General features: G+C 48.8%; 1 protein-coding gene across 1 annotated transcript in view; it reads right to left on the bottom strand.

The window, feature by feature from the left end:
• Nucleotides 1–21,091, bottom strand: part of LOC144805804 (uncharacterized) — a 41,227-nt gene extending 20,136 nt beyond the window's left edge. Inside the window, exon 1 of the mRNA XM_078672284.1 lies at nt 20,962–21,091. The gene's annotated coding sequence lies outside the window, so the exon portion shown is untranslated. The remainder of the gene's footprint in view (nt 1–20,961) is intronic.
• Nucleotides 21,092–22,227: the final 1,136 nt, after the last annotated feature.

The following is a 22,227-nucleotide window of genomic DNA, read 5'->3' as shown; positions in this document are numbered from 1 at the left end:
CGGTGGGTATCTGCCTATCGTGCCCCTGGTCACTGGCTAGTGACCCACTCTGTCCCCTCTGCTTTCAGGTTCTTCTCATCTTCGATCCAGGCTTGGATCACTGCGGACACTTTCCATTTCGACTGCAGTAGCACTTTGCAGCAGATCGCCATTGGAAACAGCGACGATTCCCAACACCTAAAGATACCTATGCACCCGGCTTCCCAGGGTGAGGTAACTCGAGTACTCCATTGCTCCTGTGGGTGTTGGCTCTAGAACCCCTTAAGTCTAAAGGGGTTTGCTCAAAGTCCTCCACTAGGTGTCCCTTTTCTTTAAAGTTCCAACCGCGACATTCCCCATTGAAGTTAACGGCGATCCGTGGCTGTGTTCAGACACTGCACGTGTCCCCTGTGGGTCCCCTGCGTCACTACCTTGGGTGGTTCCTGGTGGGCCCAGCACTTCTACAGGCTCTAGGCCTTGTGTCTATCAAAGTTGTGGTTCTTATACCACTTTATTAATATATGGTTTGGTACGACCCTAGGGCTCAACATATATTGTGTTAATTTACTGTGTGTTATTAAGTTTTCTGTATGTACTTTTGACTCTAGCCTCATAAAGAGACTAGAGGGATGTGTTTAGAATAAATACATACATTTTATATATGTATCCCTTGTGTGGTTCTCCTTTCATTTGGTCATTCACGAGATTATCGACTGGTAAAACAAGCTGCTTCACATTCCTCCAATACATAGCCTGAAGGCTGCTCCGAAGCAGAAGGATAGCTTTCAATAAAGGTTGTCTGTAACCTATCATCAATAAGGGTCGTTTGGACTGGTGCAAGGTACAAGAATAGTGGACAGAATATGCCAGGCCGACTTCTCACATATTAATTCAAGTCTTGCTAAAGCAGGCACGACAAAGTGCACAGCATTGGCGCCCTTCTTCTTTGTATTTGCAGCAGCATGCCATGAGCCCTTCCACTTTAATAACGCCTGTCGCTTATTTGAAATGCAGCCCACACAGCACTCGTGGGACGCCGCTTGTTTGTATTTGCAGCGCCATGCAGGATTTCTCTTTGGGAGTGGCTGCCGCCCCACACAGCATGCGTGTCCTGCACGTGCTGTGTGGGGCGGCGGCTGTTCTTGACGTGGGAGCGTGCAGGGCCGGCTGCAAATGCAAACAAGCGGGCACCATTGCCCAATTAATGTATAACTTATCCTATGGCTTCATCAGGACCGTAAGTATTGCTACTGCTCTCCGTCAGTACCTCTGGCGGTTCCAAAAGCCGTCTGGGGCTTTTGGAACCGACAGAGGTACCGACGGAGAGAGCGGTGCCTCCTATGTCCTGATCAGTGGCCAGGTGAGGCGAGGTCTTATCCTCTCAAAAGACGGGAAATCGTCATTTACAGAGGAACTGTTATCCTTATTTACAGATAAAGAGGTTGTATCAGTTCCAACTCTTTACACACATTATATATTGTGTATTTATAACACTCACTCCCAGTAGCAATACTTAAGGTCCTGACGAAGGCATAGGACACGTTATCCATTAATTGCTGAAACATGTTGACCCTTCACATCTAGACAGTTACTTGTTTAAGACTGTCGTTTTGCACTGTTTTTATGTCTTGATCTCTGAGAGGCACGAATAAATAGTTTTGCTTCCCATTGGTAATTTTAACTCACATCACATACACACTACTGCACTGCATTCACGACTAGGGCTTCCTGTCTTATTGGTTGTTGGGACTAGGGTGGGACTAGGGCTAGGGTTAGGCCTTTAATTGGAAGTAGCGATTAGAGCTTCTGGTGTGATTGGTTCCTGGACTAGGTGTGGGACTAAGAGTAGGGTTAGGCTTTCAATTGAAAATAGGAACTAGGGCTTCCTGTGCCATTTGTTGCTTGGACTAGGGTTGAGACTACTGGTAGGGCTAGGGCCTCTATTGGACGTAGAGATCAGGGTTTTCTAAACTGATTGGGTGCTTGGACTAAGGTCATGATTGGCTGTAAGGTCCTGGTCTCCAATTGGTTCTAGAGTTTAGGGTTAGTGTTGTGATTAGATAGTGTTTGGGCTAGGGTTCCCAATGGCTGAAGGGGTTCACCTGACTACTAGGGCTATAAACAGCCAAGGCTTAGGGCATCGCCGCTTGGGAGTCGGAGCTAAGGGTGGAGAGGACATGGGTGAGTGCCTGTTTAAACCTGTTAGAGACTGGCCGGGACCAGTGCCACGAATGCTGGCCATTCATTAATACCCACCCTACGTATTTGTCACTCTGTAGATATACATTTATTTTCACTATAGATATGTGCCTATCTTTGTCTATTGCTTTGTATAAACATGTACAACACTTATATTATAAAACAACAAAAAAGACAAAAGTCATCTTTGGTCTACATGTACTTGCTTCCATTGTGCATCTATGTACCTCCACGTACTTGGATCTATGTGTCAGTTACTTTTCTCCTTAAAAAGCATACCCAATGCACTACCCTATTTCTCATCCTGTACCTCTATCAATATCTTTAATCTGCATATACTTACCTCCTTTATGCATCCATATACTTTCAATTTAATTATGTATCTATATATTTATCACTTTCTTCTAATTTAGCATATCCAATGCACTACCCTATTTCTCAGCCTATACTTCTCTCAATATTTCTTCGAGCCCAACTTTCTGACTCATTTCAAACTTCTTTCTACTACTCTTTCCAATTCACTACCCTATGTCTCACCCTATACATCTATCAATATATCCTCTACACCCACTCTCTTTTATCCCAACCCCCATACCACTACTATGTTTCACAAAATAATCCTTTCTCCTACTCTATTCCACCTTGTATCAACAGACACCTCTCTTACTATACCGATCCCCCAAAAGAAAACTTTCTAAACTCTTCCCTCTGACTCTTCCCCTCTAAAAACACATTTTACTCATCCAAAAGCCTCCTCCTACTGCTATGACCTAAAAGAGAAATCCTTCACTGTTCTATGCCTCCACTATCCTTTTCAATCAAAATAACAGACTAACATGTTCACTTCTCTAATTCCATATTCCACCATAATAATTCACCAATAATCCTTTATGGGTTCCAGAGTAGCGTGCTACTCACCAACAAAGCATTTCAACACCTCATCAGGGTTACAAGCGCTATATAAATGCAAACCTTTTTTCCTTTTTTACCTCTCCCCAACCCTTCTCAATCCAAATAACTGACTAACATATCCACCACTCAAATTACTTCATATTTCATATATATAATTTTTCAACACTAATCCTTTCTTGGTTCCGGAGTAGCCTGCTACTTGCCAGAAAATCGATTTAACACCCCATCAGGTGTAACAGGCACTATATGAATGCAACTCTTTCTTTCCCTTCTATCCCTCCGCTATCCTTTGCACTCCAAATAACTGACTAATATCCACCACTCAAATTACTTTCATGTTTCACCATACTAATTCACCACTAATCCTTTATGGGTTTCCGGAATAGCATGCTACCCGCCAAAAAAAGCGCTTCAACACCCCCATCAGGGGTTAGGAGTGCTATATAAATACAAACCTTCTTTCCTCTTCTATCCTTCTGCTATCCTTCCGAATCCAAATAACTGACTAACATATCCACCACTTAAAAGTTACTTGCATGTTTTACTATACTAATTCAACACTAATCCTCAATAGGTCCCGGAGTAGCTTGCTACTCGCCGAAAAAGCGCTTCGACGCCTCGTATGGGGTAGTAAGCGCTATACAAATGCAATTACAATACAATACAATACAATATTGTGATTTTATTGCAGATGCTGATGAGCAATGAGGGGATCTTAAAGTTAGAACTGCCACCAATTAAAAAATGGTCTGACATGGCAATCCAAATCAATGCCACTTATCTAGAGAAGGGACCACAGGCGGCGAATGTCAGATCCACATCCGATAGGTATGGAGCAAATACTTTCAACAATGGCATTTGAGCCAGTCGCATAGACTACTTATTAATCAATCTGCGACTGTGGCATACATTATGGGATATGGTAGTAAGAGAGCGGCCAGAGAGGGACCACAACCCCCTGTGTGCAACTCTAGATTTGGTACCACAATGGGAACACACGCGATCAGAGAGTAATTTGCTCACAAGGATGTGGTTCCATCAAACGACATGAGACGCCTAAAATGGGCAAATATACTCAAGCACCCCGAATCTTTAGCTTCAATATCCCTAGATGTTGAAGGGGCGATTTCAGAGTTGGAAGTATACATGCTAAACTCAGCGGCTCTTGACCCGGTGATCGGTACCCATGTTAGCTTTTTTGCCAAGCTACGCACTTATTTCATTAGATGCCATAAGGCCAAGGGAGTCTATCCTAGGAAAGGCCCACAGTGGTTCAATATGGAATGTAAAGAGGTGCGTAGACAACTAGGAGTGAGGTACTGGGTTTTTAGGAACCCGGTGGTGCCAGGGGATAACACCCGAAGACCTCTGAGTTCTCCCTTGTTCCGGACCACAGAAACACGAAGTCTTCTAGTCGCAGTCAAAGATCAAGTTTTATTGGCAGCTACCAAGTAACATGTGTCCTAGAAGCACGACAACACGGATCGTGTGTTCTCAGGAGACTGTTTGTTTTTACAGAACCAGCCTTCTCCTTATATACACGAACAATAGCTCCAAGCAAGAATTCTTTAGTTTATGATATGGCTATACACATATTTCTACAATAATACAAAGAGCGAAGTCATGTAAGCAAGCCCACATTTTAGATGTCCAGTTCGTGATAGATTACCCAGCCAGTCCCGGAACTCTCATCAGATATCGATGAAACCCCAATAAAGGAAGGCACCTCCTAGTCATAAAACTGGCCATAAACAAGGAGCGTGGACAGGTGTGTATGTGTGTAGAAAACATGATCTGAATGTAGTGAATGGTTTATGGCATGTTATGCATTGATGCTTATCGTATTCGGCCACTGGGCGAGGAGCTGCCCAAACAGGTTCGGCTAAAGGCAATGGAGTCAGTTGGGACAGGTCAGGGGGAAGTCAGGGAAGGTGGACGTGTCCTTTTAGATCAAGCTCGACCTTTAATTGACTTATCATGAGGGCAAGATATAAGATGGATGCCGTTTACAAAATGGAGTCCAAGGGGTCGGAACGGAAACAATGGTTTAAGGGTGTTGGCATGCCTCAATCACGACGCAAATGCATAGGGATGATGTCCTAATCATTACCGGTTCGTTGATACCAAATTCGTCATGGTACGTTGATATTTTGTGACATGGGTATTGGACCTCGATATCGGGGTAACAACAGGGTCCAGATTTTCAGAACCACAGACCCTCCTTTTGCCCTTATGTAAGGCAATAACTCACGTTAATCTGAGTTTAAATCGGTATGAAGGAATTCGTGGAGATGCTGCTGTAGCATCATTCTGTTACTCAGTTCGTCCCTTGACACAGGCTTCCGTACACACGAGGTAGCACAGAGGCCACATAGTGCAGGAGCGCACTGTATACACAGGCAAAACATGAACAGAAGTGCTAAGATCATCCCAATGAAGATCAGTGTTTTCCATCCCCAGGCAGTGATCAGTTCCCAGAACCACCCCAGCAAGGACCAATCCCCTTTTTCTATGTGAAGAGAACCAGAGATTTCATGTAGCTTAGAGATGGCCTAGTACACTGTCGGCGCATTGTCAGGGATGAAAATGCAACAACTGGATTGGATGACTCTACACACACCACCACGATCGGCGAGTATGATATCTAGGGCAACCCGGTTCTGAAGGGTCATAAGTCGATCCGACTGAAGCTCGGTTGTCAAGTTGCCAAGGGCTCCGGCCGTTTCAATCACTGTGGATTCAACTATCGTTGATAACTTGCGAATATTCCTGCTGTTCACCATAGGCCCCCAAAATGGCAGAAAACCCTTTGCGAAGTCTGCAAATTCCTGACCCGCGGTGTCGTCTTTACTCACGACACCTCTAGCTGTCCTTGTCCGATGGTAATCTGCTCTGGCCGTGTAGGTGGGAGGCAGCAGAAATGAGACGAAGCATGTGCCTGAGAAGTCCGAGGGTAACCATGTGTAAGCTTGATCGTGGCAGATGAAATATGTGCCTTTGGCTGCTAAAAGTATAGGAGAAGTTCGGGAAGCGAATACATATGTTTCCGTGCAAATGCTCTTTCCTAATTGTGCTGTGGGATCCCTACCAATACCTTGTAAACATAAGTGACCTCGGTGGGGTACTATCCAAACTGGGCGGGATTTCTTCGCTGTCTGGCTCTTACTCAGATAAACCCCATATTTAGTTACGTTCCAACGAGCGTATGGAGTGAGTTCATCCTTGGGGATTGTCAGGTATGTGTCGATATCCCTACTCATATTCCTTATCCCTGCTATTAGTGCCTTGTTACTGGAATCGCTCTCAGTGGAACGGGTCGGGTATGGTTCTAGGGCGAATAGGAACATGGTCTGGAAAGCCCACAGAGAACCATAATAACTGAATGGCAGGATGAAGTATGGGATACCCTTATCAGTCGTGTGTGGCATGAGTCCGCATATCCAACAGTTTGATGTGTTCATTATGGACTGGTGTTGGTGGAGGAGTTGAATGAATGAGTTGTTTACGAATTCGAGTCTTCTGGCAGACTCGTGTTCAGGTAGAGGGTGAAAGTAGTGTGGAGAGAGAGTGGGAGGAGGCACTGGCCGGGTGTCATTTGCAAACAAGGAAACTTGAAATACGAATAGAATATAACCAGTAAAAAACATCACTATGTTACACAGCATTAAAACACATATTATCAGGAACGTTCTTTTGGACAGTATCGTGCATAATTGTTTTTCAAAGTTCGTGAGTCTGATAGGTCTCTCTACCCTAGGAAACTCCATCCTCTAGTTGCTGCCCGCGGTGGTTTATTGATTCTCCCAGGGAGTGCGCTCTGTTCAGTCCGGGGTAATTCCCTCGGACCAACCAGAACCGTTGACCTAAAACTTCCCCAGTTGCACTCCCCAGACTTCAACCGCGACCCTAGCAGCAGAACCGGATGGCGGTTCGAAAATCAAAAAATGAGCAAGTTCCCTGGGCGAGAGAGCTGAAAAATCAAAAATAGTTCTTGGGGGAAGGGAAATCACAGTAAAGTCGTCTTTTATTAGTCTCTTTGTCTCAACCTGAGATTATATTGCCGTTTCTCAGGTACGGTGTGGTCTTCAAACAATGTCTCAGGTTCGGTAGTGTCCAACTGCATAGATGGTGACCCAAGTCCTTGTAAAATGTAGTCACTCTCCTTTTCGGTACCAGTTTCTTTCAGACGTGCATCGCTGAAAGGGATGAAGCGAGGTACGGATTCTGTCTCAGAGTCGGCAAATCCTTCATTGACCCACCGGTCGTATGGAAGGGGTAGAGGGACCCGTTTACAATGGGTCCCATGTACCCAATTCTTTTTGCCTTCCACCCGAACAGCAGATCTCGTGGAAAGAAGTACCAGGTATGGTCCGGTCCACCTCGGCTGTCCGTTGCTGGTGCGCTGGAAATTCCGCACCAAAACCCACGTGCCGGGTTTGATGGCGTGACCAGGATCGTCAGAGGCTGGTGGAGAGGAACTGTGAACCTGTTGGTGTAAAACACGCAATTTAGTTGTCAAATCGCACAAATAGTCAAGCAGTACGGGGTGTTCTATTTCGCTGAGTTTCTTTGGCCTTGGCACGCCCCAGACGTTGGCTGGGCGGCCAAACACTATTTCGTGAGGGCTGAGCCCTAATCTGGAATGGACAGTCATTCTGGTTGACAAGAGTGCTAGGGGCAAGGCGTCAGGCCATTTAAGACCTGTGCTGGCTTGGATCTTGGCTAGTTTGAGTTTTAAAGTGCCATTGTAGCACTCTACTAATCCAGCTGATTGGGGGTGATTTGCAGCGTGGAACTTCTGGTGTATGCCTAGACACTCACACACTCTCTTCATCACGCGTCCTACGAATTCACTTCCATTATCACTCCAGACAATTCTAGGCATACCGAATCTAGGGAAGAACTCTTTGACAAGGGCTTTGGCAGTTGTCAAAGCGGTGTTGTCCTTAAGGGGGTACGCTTCCACCCACCTGGAAAAAGCGCAAACAACAACGAGCACATACTTCAGATTGTTGCACCTCTCCATGTGGATGAAATCAAGCTGCAAAACCTCGAACGGATACGTTGGAGGCGCAAAATGACCAGCTGGAGTTGGGGTTCCCCTACCGGGATTGTACTTCAAAGACACCATACAGTTTCTGACCACATTATCTGCATATTTTGGGATATTACTATTCTGCCATACTGGGGCCAATAGTTTGCATATTCCTTTCGAACTGATGTGCGCAATTCCGTGAGCCATCGTTACTACTGCAAGTACATATGCTTTAGGTAATAGCCATCGCTGGTGTTCCGACAATTCGATCCAACAACCATTCGCATCTAACCTACCTTTACTTTCTCTCCATTCATTCACCTCTTTCTCAGTGGCTTCGGCTTGTATACATTTCACGCTTTCAATGGTGTCCTCACACATTCCTACATCAGTGATCCATCTAGCGGGACCTACAACATACATCCGACTCATTGTGTTCCTTGCAGTCTCTTTCGCAACCTCATCTGCAAATGCATTCCCGCGGCCAACATCATCATGAATCTTTTTGTGTGCACTGCATTTCATAATTGCAACTTGTAGTGGCAAAGTGAGTGACTCGAGGAGCTCATTAACTAGCTGACCATGTTGTATCTTTGCACCATGTGATGTAAGGAAACCACGTTCACGCCACAATCTCCCAAAACTGTGAGCCATGCCAAAGGCATATTGGCTGTCAGTGTACACATTCACTCGCTTTCCTGTCGCTAACACACATGCTCTGGTAAGTGCAATTAGTTCCGCGGCTTGTGCAGAATTGTGGGAAATGCGTGCGGTCTCTACAATGGTGTGTAATGTTGTTACGGCATATGCTGCAGTCGTATCACCATTCGGCAACTTGAAACATGAACCATCAACCCATAGAGTGTCATTGCATTCAGGAAGGGGAGTGTCCTGTAGGTCTACTCTCCCTTTTGTCTCTTCTTCTGTCCTAAAGCAGCAGTCATGTTTGTCAATCTTGTCTGTCTCTGTCGGGATGGGTAATAGCGTAGCGGGGTTGAGTGTATCACACCTCTTTATGTGGATGTGACTTGCTAACAAGGTAAGCTCGTAACTGGATAGTCGAGCGCTAGTAAGATGTTGTGTCTTTGTCCTGTTTAGCAAGATGTCTACTGCATGCGGAACCATAACGATCAGAGTATTATTCATGACTAACCCAGCAGACTGTCGAATGCAGACAGCTGCTGCGGCGGTAGCTCTCAGACAACTTGGCAGTGCCTTAGCCACAGGATCCAGAGTTGCCGAAAAATACGCGCATGGGCGCTGTGTGTCCCCAAAGTGTTGTGTTAAGACTGATAATGCACAACCTTCCTTCTCGTGGACATATAATGTAAAAGGCTTACTGTAGTTGGGGTTTCCCAACACAGGAGCCGAACACAATGCATCACGCAACTCGTGGAAACTCGTCTGACAATCTTCAGACCAGGGCATAGGATTAGGCGTGTCTTTGCGGAGTAGTACCAGCAAGGGTTTGGCTAGTAGTGAGAAATTCAGTATCCATTGTCTACAGTACGATGTAATGCCCAAGAAGGCTCGAACCTCTCTCTGTGTCCTTGGGGCACTTAGTTCTGCAATTGCCTGTATTCTTTCTGGTGTCAGTCTCCTTCCCTCCTTCGACAAGATGTGACCTAAGTAGGTTACTTCTTGTCGGCAAAATTGCAGTTTTGAAAGAGAGACTTTGTGCTTCATGTCACATAAGTAACGCAATAGTGACATCGTTGCTTCCTTGCAAATCTCCTCAGTGTCTGCAGCGATCAGTAGATCGTCTACATACTGAATCAGACTTGAACCATCGGGTAGAATAATCGTGTCCAGTTGTGTTTTCAGGGCCTGACTGAATATTGATGGGCTTTCGCAGTAGCCTTGAGGAGCGCATTTGAAGCGGAAGCTTCGTCCTCCTAAATTAAAGCCGAAAATATCTCTACTCTCCTCAGCAATCGGGATGCTGAAGAAAGCGTTCTTCAGGTCAATCACCGAGAACCAAGCTGCTGAAGCTGGGACCATTGTCAATAAAGCAGTAATGTCGGGGACAACTGGAAACTGTGGAATAACTACCTTATTCACTTCTCTGAGGTCAATCACGAACCTATACACAGGGGGCTGTGAAGGATCAGTACGCTTTAAGACGGGCAAAACTGGACTGTTACAAACATTACCTGTTGTTTCTTCGATGACATCTTTATCAATTAGATCATGAACAATCGCTAACAACACTTTTTCGCATTCGCTAGATATTTTGTATTGAGGAATACGTGGCAACCTAACGTTAGCTTTTAAAGTTATGACATACGGGGCTTTCTCCAAACGACCTACATCATTGGAACCATTAGCCCACAGTATATCAGGAAGTGATGACAATTCAATTGGAATATTTTCTTTTGACAAATACATTGGAGAAATGACTTTTTTCCCTAAAGTAAGTTGTACTCCCGAGGGAGAACAGTACAAAGTCGCGTATAACCTCTTTAGCAAATCCAATCCTAACAAATTTTCACCGCAACCTGTTGTAAGAATGAGGGGTGCTTCTAATTCGCATGGGCCAACAGAAAGGGATATAGGACTAGAGATCGGGTTTCTAACAGGGGCGCCAGAGAAACCTACTGAAACATTCATTTCGCCAGACAAAGGTGCGCCAGGAAGTTTCGAGTGCATAATAGAACTTTTTGTAGCACCAGTATCCAGCAGAAATGGCTCTGACACTCCTGAGGTAATCACCTCGACATAAGGTCCATTCTGATCTACTGGAACTGAAACAACTCCCTCTCTTTGTCCATGGCTGTCCTAGCAATTATTACCCTCATTTTCGTGTTCGGTGTAATAGTCGTCAGCATAGTACTGAGCTGACCTAGACGATGAATTATTGTGTTGGTCAAAGCTGTTCATGGAATTCTGAGGCGGAAAGGAAGTTGTATTTTGGGTGAAATTTCCACGGCCCCTACCTCTAGGGGCATGTTGAACACCTCTTCCCCTTACACCTGAAGCGCCATTTAAACGTCGCGCAAGAGCCGGACAATTACCTTTAAAGTGACCCTCTTCCTTGCAATACGCACATTGATTCGGGCCATACGGAAGACGCTGATGGGAAAACTCGTTCCCTTGCGTGTTTCTCGAATACTGCTGTGATTGTTGAGAATTAGGCTGACTAGTTGTACGAGGCGGATAGGCCTGTTGGAGAAGAACTTTAGTTTTTAAATCTTTCGTCTTTTTATCTGCCTTATCTAGCTCGTCTTTGCGCCTATTTTCATAGTACTGGGCTGTAGCAAAAATTTGCGCTGACGTAGAGACAGCCCAAGCACTCTCTGAATCTTTTAATTTAGTACAAAGTTCAGGAAGCAAATTATGTACGAATTTGTCTACAAACAATCTTTGACCACCTTTGGTAGCCATGTCCTGACCACTATGATCGGTGAAAGTCTCCTCAAACCTCGTGAAAAAGTCAGATATACTCTCATCCTTCTTCTGCTTGCATGCAGATAGCTTGTCCCAGTTCACGCGTACTTCAGGCATAATTGTCTTCATGTACGCGATAATTCTACCGGGAAGTTCAGCTATTAACGGCTCAGGTTTGAAACCACCAACTTGTCTAGCATCTGTAGCGGTAATGTTAGCCCATGAGTCTCCTAATTCCTGGTCATGATCCGTATGACGGATTTTGCTCCATAAAGGATGTGGAACAACGTTCCCAAACAACATGTCTACATCCGCTAAATTCATTATACATGAGCTTGCAGTTTGCGATAACTCCTTATAATACCCAGTCGGTTTGAGGAAAATTGAATTTTGCCCTGCTATGTGTCCCTACGTGTTCCCCAACATGTAATATATATATATGATTTCTATGCATTTTCCCTTCATGACCGAATATAAAGACGTATTTACAGTTACGTCCAACGTTAGTATGTCAGTTATCCAGTCCTCCGTGAAAGCAACGTGAATTAGGCTTTTAGGCCTATGTTGCCAATGTCTTTACATGGTGCACGTTAAATCATCGAGATGCACCCGTTTCTAAGGCTCAGCAGGGCCCGGACATGAGATCCAGGCCTCAAGCCTCCTGTAACACTCCGAGAGATGCAGCCCCGCCCGCATCCCTGACCCTTCCCTTACTTCCTGCCAAGCAACACGGTGCCCGGCTCGGCCTGCCAAGAATATATTATGCCTACAGTTATCTGTTCAACTCCCCGTCTTCACATTCCTAGCTAACGAACAGGATAAACATATTCGTCTACAGTCCAGTCTTTCTGTCTCCATGCAAAGTGATTTCCTGAATTAGTATCCATAGAGGATTCATAGTTCACGCAATACATGAAGAAAATATGCATACACTAGCTTTAGTGACAAGTAGCCTTTGCCCTGATGACTTTTAGAATCAAGCAACATGTACTCTAAACACAAGATATCAGATATGCTATAGGTACAGGTCGTTCTGACATCCTAGACTTTAGTCTCCTCTACTAGTGCTAGAAGTCAGCGCCCCCCAGCTCTCCCCAGTTACACGTCATGGCTAGTTTTGCGCGCACCAGTAGGTTAAAGGTTCCAGCTGCCCATGAAACCCCCTCCATGTGTCCACCCACCTGTGACACTTCTGTGACGTTTACATGACACACCTCCGTGCACGCCTTCTTTCACGCCCATATGTTCTTATCTTCCTTTTTCACTTGTTACGCCTACTGTATTCAATGCAACTGTACTGTTTTATTATATATACTGTATGATGTTAATAAGAGATTGTCTGTCCCTTCCTGAACCTTAGCAGGTGATGGAACCCGATGTCCATTGGCTCGAGCCATTTCATTAAAACCCGTATGACTCCGATACCACGGACTCTGCCTCTCATTTATTGAGCTATCCTTTTTCCTTTAAATGCATAGAAAAATAGTACCGGTAATTTATTTATTTACCACAGGGTTTTTACGAGGATCAGGCAGTGACTGCTTGAGTGCTAAGACTTCGGATCTTTTCCAGGGGACATGTACCCATACGCGCTGGAAATGAGGCAGAACCGGTGGAACTGCAGTCGCGTCACCTTCCATCCAAACCGGAGGAACCTCTCTCATGGGGTACTGTCTCGCTCTTTTCCTAACTGATACGTCGTCTTTGTGTAATGATCTAGAGATGTTTCCCTTACTCCTATAAGAGAGCAATAACTCTATCGCTTTTTCGACATCTGCGCCTATAATAATACCTTCGTGGAACTTAAAACGTGTACGCCATAGTTCGTCCATTGTGCATTTGGGATCATTTGTCTCCAAATCTTCGCACAGATATACACACATTTCTTCGAATACGTATCTCTGAGTGGGTGCATTCCATTGGCGGAAAACATCCATAACAGACTGAACATCATATCTAGCAGTATCTGCAATCCATTGACGTGCTAGTTCATTCAGCACTTTTGGTTCCTCGTAATCAGGCAGTTGACTACGTGACTGTCTATGTTCTGTTTTAAGGGTCGTTTTGGGCGACCCAAAGAAAGGTGAAAATAGACCAGTGACGAGTCACTCTTTGTCCAATAGAAGGAGAAGCTTGCGGAGGGGCAAGTGTATCGGAAAAGACACGCTGAGACAAAGAAGAAGTAGAGGCAATAGCAGAGGAAGATGAAACAGTGGCAGACGTAGTATCATAGGGAATAGTTGGGGAGCTGTAGGCAAAGTCGTAGAAGTAGATGGAGTATGTAGCAAAGACGGCGGCGCTTGAGAAGGCTGCACCGGAGAAGTAGGAACCAGCTGAAGAGGAGCTGGCGTTTGTGCAAGAGCTGGGTTACGTGCGCCAGGGCGCGGTATAGTAAAATGCTTTGGGGGTGCGGTAGCGTCTAACGCATACGGTGGAGGTGAGTTTAATAAGTGGGACATTAATGGATCTTTCTCGGATTTTTCCTCTTGACCTTGTCCCTTATGTGGTAACATTGGGTAGCATTTATCTACTGCTAGTTTCTTGCTCCTAAACATTTGTTCGTTTTCCTGTTCTTCCTCGTTATCTCTGTATGCAACGGCAGCTTACACCATCGACATTCCTCTTTTATTCTTTTTCGCTAAATCTTATTTCTTTCTGTTTGGCTTCTTTGCGCCATAAGCGGAAAGAGTCAAACATCGCCGGACGGGCTTTTTTCTTGAACATTTTGACCTCTAAGTTATCTAATATTTCTGAGTCAAAACTACCATATTGGGGCCATTTTAAAACACCATCCTTGCGAGTGTATTTTATCCACGCTTCATTATACGTGATAGGACCTACGCCGTGTTTTACATAGAGCTCATACGTTGGAGTTCCAATTGGAGGAACCGGACAAGAATCCTCTAATCGGGAGTCCTTACTACAACCAAGACAAAACAAGTTTCCAAGTCTGCTAAAACCAGGCATCTTCGCTCACTAGTCTAGCTTCAAACTTCAAAGGATTATCTATTACGATATTTCTCGTGAATACACGAGTCCTTCGGCTTTGGGGCTTGCAAGTACCAAATCAAAGCGTATCTCAAGGATACCAAAAACTAAGGACAAACTAAGGACTGGGAGACGCTCCACTTATACTTAACTGAAGTATTTGAAGATCGATGACGTCGCTAGAAGACTCGTCTATCGTTTCGCTCTACCAAGGATCACTGGGTCCAAAACAAGGCGATAGTCAGGGCAGCAGTCCTTCGTAGCCGTCGGGACGCGGGGAACCTCGCAACAAAGACCTTCGGAACCACGTCGACATACAGGGGTCGTTGAAGTGGCTGGCCGTCCTCTGGAAGTTTCACACGAAGCTCCTCACGAACATCTGGCTTGGACCGTCGCCGCTTGATACCGCCCCACGTTGGGCGCCAACTGAGGTACTGAGTTTTTAGGAACCCGGTGGTGCCAGGGGATAACACCCGAAGACCTCTGAGTTCTCCCTTGTTCCGGACCACAGAAACACGGAGTCTTCTAGTCGCAGTCAAAGATCAAGTTTTATTGGCAGCTACCAAGTAACATGTGTCCTAGAAGCACGACAACACGGATCGTGTGTTCTCAGGAGACTGTTTGTTTTTACAGAACCAGCCTTCTCCTTATATACACGAACAATAGCTCCAAGCAAGAATTCTTTAGTTTATGATATGGCTATACACATATTTCTACAATAATACAAAGAGCGAAGTCATGTAAGCAAGCCCACATTTTAGATGTCCAGTTCATGATAGATTACCCAGCCAGTCCCGGAACTCTCATCAGATATCGATGAAACCCCAATAAAGGAAGGCACCTCCTAGTCATAAAACTGGCCATAAACAAGGAGCGTGGACAGGTGTGTATGTGTGTAGAAAACATGATCTGAATGTAGTGAATGGTTTATGGCATGTTATGCATTGATGCTTATCGTATTCGGCCACTGGGCGAGGAGCTGCCCAAACAGAATCGGCTAAAGGCAATGGAGTCAGTTGGGACAGGTCAGGGGGAAGTCAGGGAAGGTGGACGTGTCCTTTTAGATCAAGCTCGACCTTTAATTGACTTATCATGAGGGCAAGATATAAGATGGATGCCGTTTACAAAATGGAGTCCAAGGGGTCGGAACGGAAACAATAGTTTAAGGGTGTTGGCATGCCTCAATCACGACGCAAATGCATAGGGATGATGTCCTAATCATTACCGGTTCGTTGATACCAAATTCGTCATGGTACGTTGATATTTTGTGACATGGGTATTGGACCTCGATATCGGGGTAACAACAGGGTCCAGATTTTCAGAGGAACAGGACGTGAGCCAGGGCCTTGTGAGGACCAGGACATGAGTCAGGGTCTTGTGAGGACCAGGATGTGAGCCGAAGCCTGGTGGACCAAGACCTGAGCTGGGGCCTTGCGAGGACCAGAATGTGAGCCAGGGCCTTGTGAGGACCAGGACGTGAGCCTGGGTCTAGTGAGGACCAGGACATGACCTGGGGCCTGGTGGACCAGGGCCTTGTGAGGTCCAGGATGTGAACCGTGGCCTGGTGAGGACCTGTTATGTTCCATATAGGTACCCATATATAGGTCTGGGTAATATCATATACTTTCACCTTTTAGGATTGAACCTTTACCTAGTTCAAGTCCTGGGTGCAGCAGGAGGGTTTTTCCCTAAACCATAGCCTCCTATAACTACATCAATGGACTCACACAGTATGAATGAATATTCATGAGGGTTCTTGGAAACCTAGGTAGAAGCTACACCACCTGCATAATATCTATGTACAAGGTTCATCCCCTACGTCATGCTCAAATCCAAAAATGGCTAGTACAAGCAACAAGGGATAAAGAAACACTAGATATTTTTTGTATAAATACAGCACATCTTACTGAGTTAAGAGAGGGGAGATCAGGACTTTCATGCCGACACACTGCAACGAGACGCTGAGGTTCCTGCATTCAGACACTCCAGCTCGCAGTGGTCTGAACATCCCTTGCGGGTTGTCCAGTTCGAGACCAGAACGGGGGTCCCACACTCTCTCAATTCAGGTAATGGGGTTTGACTTATCCTAGGAGGATTCTTGGCTTAACACCTACATACATGCTTGGTACACTTAGGTACATCTAGCTAGGATTACATCGTAGGAGTACGCATTTTACTGTAATGTATTTTATATGCTTGTATGCATTCATTATTTTAGCAGAATGGTAGAAATCTATCATCCTTTTACGTTTCTAGCGCTTCGAGTTATGTATATCCTCTACTGTCTATTGATTGTCTCAGCACATCTATTTAACACTAGAATAACGACTGTTCATAAAATACATATTGAAAACATCCCAACCGTTTATTCTGTGTATCTATCTGAGGGGATCAGAGTTGTCATGTTTGATAGTTGCCAGAAACTCTTCCCTCCTTGGTAAGAGTAGTTTCCATTGGCACTGTGAGCTAGCTGGTATACACGCCAACATACCAGATAGAAGTATCCAGAATCAGTCTGACACCAATCCTATAGTCTATGCTGTCTAAACGCACAGAACCCAGATGACAAGCCAGGACAGGCCTCTATGCCTACACCCCTGGACAGACCTCAACTCCTCTGCATCCCTGGACAGGCCTCGCCTCCTCTGCACCCCTGGACAGGCCTCACCTCCTCTGCAACCCTGGACAGACCTCACCTCCTCTGCACCCCTGGACAGGCTTCACCTCCTCTGCACCCCTGGACAGGCCTCCCCTCCTCTGCACCCCTGGACAGACCTCACCTCCTCTGCACCCCTGGACAGGTCTCTCCTTATCTGCACCCCTGGACAGGCTTCACCTCCTCTGCACCCCTGGACAGGCCTCACCTCCTCTGCACCCCTGGACAGGCCTCACCTCCTCTGTACCCTTGGACAGACCTCACCTCCTCTGCAACCCTGGACAGGCCTCACCTCCTCTGCACCCCTGGACAGACCTCACCTCCTCTGCACCCCTGGACAGGTCTCCCTTCCTCTGCAGCCCTGGACAGGCCTCTCCTTCTCTGCACCCCTGGACAGGCTTCACCTCCTCTGCACCCCTGGACAGGCATCACCTCCTCTGCACCCCTGGACAGGCCTCACCTCCTCTGTACCCCTGGACAGACCTCACCTCCTCAGCAACCCTGGACAAGCCTCACCTCCTCGGCACCCCTCGACAGGCCTCAGCTCCTCTCCTTCCCCTGGACAAGCCTCACCTCCTCTGCACCCCTGGACAGGCCTCTCATCCTCTGCTCCCCTGGACAGGCCTCCCCTCCTCTGCACCCCTGGACAGGCCTCTCCTCCTCTGCACCCATGGACAGGCCTCATCTCCTCTGGACCCCTGGACAGACCTCACCTCCTCTGCTCCCATGGACAGGCCTCACCTCCTCTGCACCCCCTGGACAGGCCTCACCTCCTCTGCTCCCATGGACAGGCCTCACCCCCTCTGCTCCCATGGACAGGCCTCACCTCCTCTGCACCCCTGGACAGGTCTCTCCTCCTCTGCATCCCTGGACAGGCCTCGCCTCCTCTGCACCCCTGGACAGGCCTCACCTCCTCTGCACCCCCTGGACAGGCCTCACCTCCTCTGCTCCCATGGACAGGCCTCACCCCCTCTGCTCCCATGGAAAGGCCTCACCTCCTCTGCACCCCTGGACAGGCCTCACCTCCTCTGCACCCCTGGACAGGCCTCACCTCCTCTGCACCCATGGACAGGCCTCACCTCCTCTGCTCCCCTGGACGGGCCTCTCCTCCTCCGCTCCCCTGGACAGGCCTCTCCTCCTCCGCTCCCATGGACAGGCCTCACCTCCTCTGCCCCTCCTCTGGACAGGCCTCTTCTCCTCTGCACCCCTGGACAGGCCTCTCCTCCTCTGCACCCCTGGACAGGCCTCTCCTTCTCCACACCCCTGGACAGGCCTCTCCTCTTCCACACCCCCTGGACAGACCTCATCTCCTCTGCACCCCTGGACAGGCCTCACCTCCTCTGCAACCCTGGACAGGCCTCCCCTCCTCTGCACTCCTGGACAGGCCTCTCCTCCTCTGACCCATGGACAGGCCTCACCTCCTCTGCACCCCTGGACAGGCCTCTCCTCCTCTGCACCCCTGGACAGGCCTCATCTCCTTTGGACCCCTGGACAGACCTCACCTCCTCTGCTCCCATGGACAGGCCACTCCTCCTCTGCACCTCTGGACAGGCCTCACCTCCTCTGCACCCCTGGACAGGCCTCACCTCCTCTGCAGCCCTGGACAGGCCTCTCCTCCTCTGCACCCCTGGACAGGCCTCTCCTCCTCTGCACCCCAGGACAGGCCTCTCCTCCTCTGTCCCTCCTCTGGAAAGGCCTCTCTTCCTCTGCACCCCTGGACAGGCCTCTCCTTCTCTGCACCCACAGACATGCCTCACCTACTCTGCACCCCCTGGACAGGCCTCACCTCCTCTGCTCCCATGGACAGGCCTCACCCCCTCTGCTCCCATGGACAGGCCTCACCTCCTCTGCACCCCTGGACAGGTCTCTTCTCCTCTGCATCCCTGGACAGGCCTCGCCTCCTGTGCACCCCTGGACAGGCCTCACCTCCTCTGCACCCCCTGGACAGGCCTCACCTCCTCTGCTCCCATGGACAGGCCTCACCCCCTCTGCTCCCTTGGACAGGCCTCACCTCCTCTCCACCCCTGGACAGGCCTCACCTCCTCTGCTCCCCTGGACGGGCCTCATCTCCTCCCGACCCCTGGACAGGCCTCGCCTCCTCGACACCCCTGGACAGGCCTCACCTCCTCTGCACCCCTGGACAGGCCTCGCCTCCTCGGCACCCCTAGACAGGCCTCACCTCCTCTGCTCCCCTGGACGGGCCTCTCCTCCTCCGCTCCCATGGACAGGCCTCACCTCCTCTGCCCCTCCTCTGGACAGGCCTCTTCTCCTCTGCATTCCTGGACAGGCCTCTCCTCCTCTGCACCCCTGGACAGGCCTCTCCTCCTCCGCACCCCTGGACAGGCCTCTCCTCCTCCGCACCCCCTGGACAGACCTCATCTCCTCTGCACCCCTGGACAGGCCTCTCCTCCTCTGACCCATGGACAGGCCTCACCTCCTCTGGACCCCTGGACAGGCCTCTCCACCTCTGCACCCCTGGACAGGCCTCATCTCCTCTGGACCCCTGGACAGACCTCACCTCCTCTGCTCCCATGGACAGGTCACTCCTCCTCTGCACCTCTGGACAGGCCTCACCTCCTCTGCACCCCTGGACAGGCCTCACCTCCTCTGCAGCCCTGGACAGGCCTCTCCTCCTCTGCACCCCTGAACAGGCCTCACCTCCTCTGACCCCTGGACAGACCTCACCTCCTCCGCACCCCCTGGACAGACCTCATCTCCTCTGCACCCCTGGACAGGCCTCACCTCCTCTGCAACCCTGGACAGGCCTCTCCTCCTCTGACCCATGGACAGGCCTCACCTCCTCTGCACCCCTGGACAGGCCTCTCCACCTCTGCACCCCTGGACAGGCCTCATCTCCTCTGGACCCCTGGACAGACCTCACCTCCTCTGCTCCCATGGACAGGTCACTCCTCCTCTGCACCTCTGGACAGGCCTCACCTCCTCTGCACCCCTGGACAGGCCTCACCTCCTCTGCAGCCCTGGACAGGCCTCTCCTCCTCCGCACCCCTGGACAGGCCTCTCCTCCTCCGCACCCCCTGGACAGACCTCATCTCCTCTGCACCCCTGGACAGGCCTCACCTCCTCTGCAACCCTGGACAGGCCTCTCCTCCTCTGACCCATGGACAGGCCTCACCTCCTCTGCACCCCTGGACAGGCCTCTCCACCTCTGCACCCCTGGACAGGCCTCATCTCCTCTGGACCCCTGGACAGACCTCACCTCCTCTGCTCCCATGGACAGGTCACTCCTCCTCTGCACCTCTGGACAGGCCTCACCTCCTCTGCACCCCTGGACAGGCCTCACCTCCTCTGCAGCCCTGGACAGGCCTCTCCTCCTCTGCACCCCTGAACAGGCCTCACCTCCTCTGACCCCTGGACAGACCTCACCTCCCCTGCAACCCTGGACAGGCCTCTCCTCCTCTGCACCCCTGGACAGACCTCTCCTCCTCTGCACCCCTGGACAGGCCTCTCCTCCTCTGCACCCCTGGACAGGCCTCTCCTCCTCTGCTCCCCTGGACAGGCCTCACCTCCTCTGCACCCCTGGACAGGCCTCACCTCCTCTGCTCCCCCTGGACAGGCCTCCCCTCCTCTGCACCCCTGGACAGGCCTCACCTCCTCTGCTCCCCCTGGACAGGCCTCTCCTCCTCTGCACCTCCCCCCCCCTCTCTCCCCTGGACAGGCCTCTCCTCCTCCGCTCCCCACTCAGCCTCAGCAGCAGGAAGAGCTGAGCTCTCCTGAATGCCAGGGGGGGGGGAATCTGATCCATGGATTCATACATTGCAACCAAGTGAATTGGCAGCTCTCCTACCTGAGCAGAAACCTGTCCGGGCTCTCTCCTCCTCCTGGAGCTGGGGGGCGGGGGAGGTCTGGGGTCTGAAGATGAAGGTCGCTGCGGACAGACAGGTCTCCTTCCTCCTCTGCAGCAGGCTGGACACACCGGGAGAGGCCGGAAGTGATGTCACCACCGCTGCTGCTGGTGCTGTCTCTGCCACTGCTGACCCGGAAGAGGAAACCCTTCTCCCTTCCATACAATGTGCAGCTCAGTGTGTTTCATCAGCAGGTGAGGAGCACCCTCTGGTGGCCACTGACGGAACCGACGCCTCCAGATTCCAGCAGGGAAACAAGCTTTGGTGACTGTAAAGACCTGGGTTTTTAAATGTCACAGAGGTGTGGGGATACACAGTCCATGACAGGGTCTTGTATGGGAAACAAGCATTGGCGCCTGCAAAGGAACAGACATGACATTCATGAGTGAATTTAAATGACGACTTGTATTTCCTTCAATGTGTGCAAGGTAGACACAGCTGCTGCAATGAGACTGGGCAGCGTTTCTAATGTTCCTGTTCCTGGGGGTGATTTTTTATATTTGACAGGGCCGTGAATCCCCAAACTTAATCATAGCTGCCAAGGTTTCAGATTGCTGTGTGTGACATTTTCATCATTTCAGTGAAATTATGAATGACATTTCAATGACTATGAGTGACACTGTCTTGCGGCGGGCAAAGTCAAGTAATGAAGATTAGGGAAACAGATAAATATCAGAAATTACCCCTATTTGAGCAACAGTAAACTCTAACAAGGTCTTAAAACTGCAGCAAAGCAGCAGAAATGGAAGGAAGGGCACTAACCGGAGACAGACTGCATGGCTGCAGCTCTCAGAGACAGAGACATTTTTCCCCCTGAAATAAAACCAAACACATAAGTCCATGGAAAAAGCGAAATATCAGAAATTACTACGCCCTTTAAAACAGTTATAAGCTTTGGAAAGACGTTCAAGCTTCTACATAGCCCCTGAATTGCAAACTTACTAACCTACAGCCCCTTTCTAAGATGAATGTTACTGGAAGGGGGCCTGCTAGCAAAAGGCATATGTTTTAAAACTCACTATTCACAAAGAAGGGGAGAGGGTCAAAGAAATTATACAACTCCACCGCTCCGAACCCCCTAAGGCAAAGTAAACACACAAGAAGGGGTGGAAAGATTAGAGTACACGTGTAACAACACGAGACAGAAAAAATAAATCTGTTTTGAAAACTGCCCTCACTCACACACAAAAGTGTGTGACATGCTTCAT

This window comes from Lissotriton helveticus (genome assembly GCF_964261635.1).
Source record: "Lissotriton helveticus chromosome 1_1 unlocalized genomic scaffold, aLisHel1.1 SUPER_1_unloc_26, whole genome shotgun sequence".
NCBI lineage: Eukaryota > Metazoa > Chordata > Amphibia > Caudata > Salamandridae > Lissotriton > Lissotriton helveticus.
Note: the sequence above shows the minus strand (reverse complement) of the source record. Positions and strands in the feature narration are given on the sequence as shown.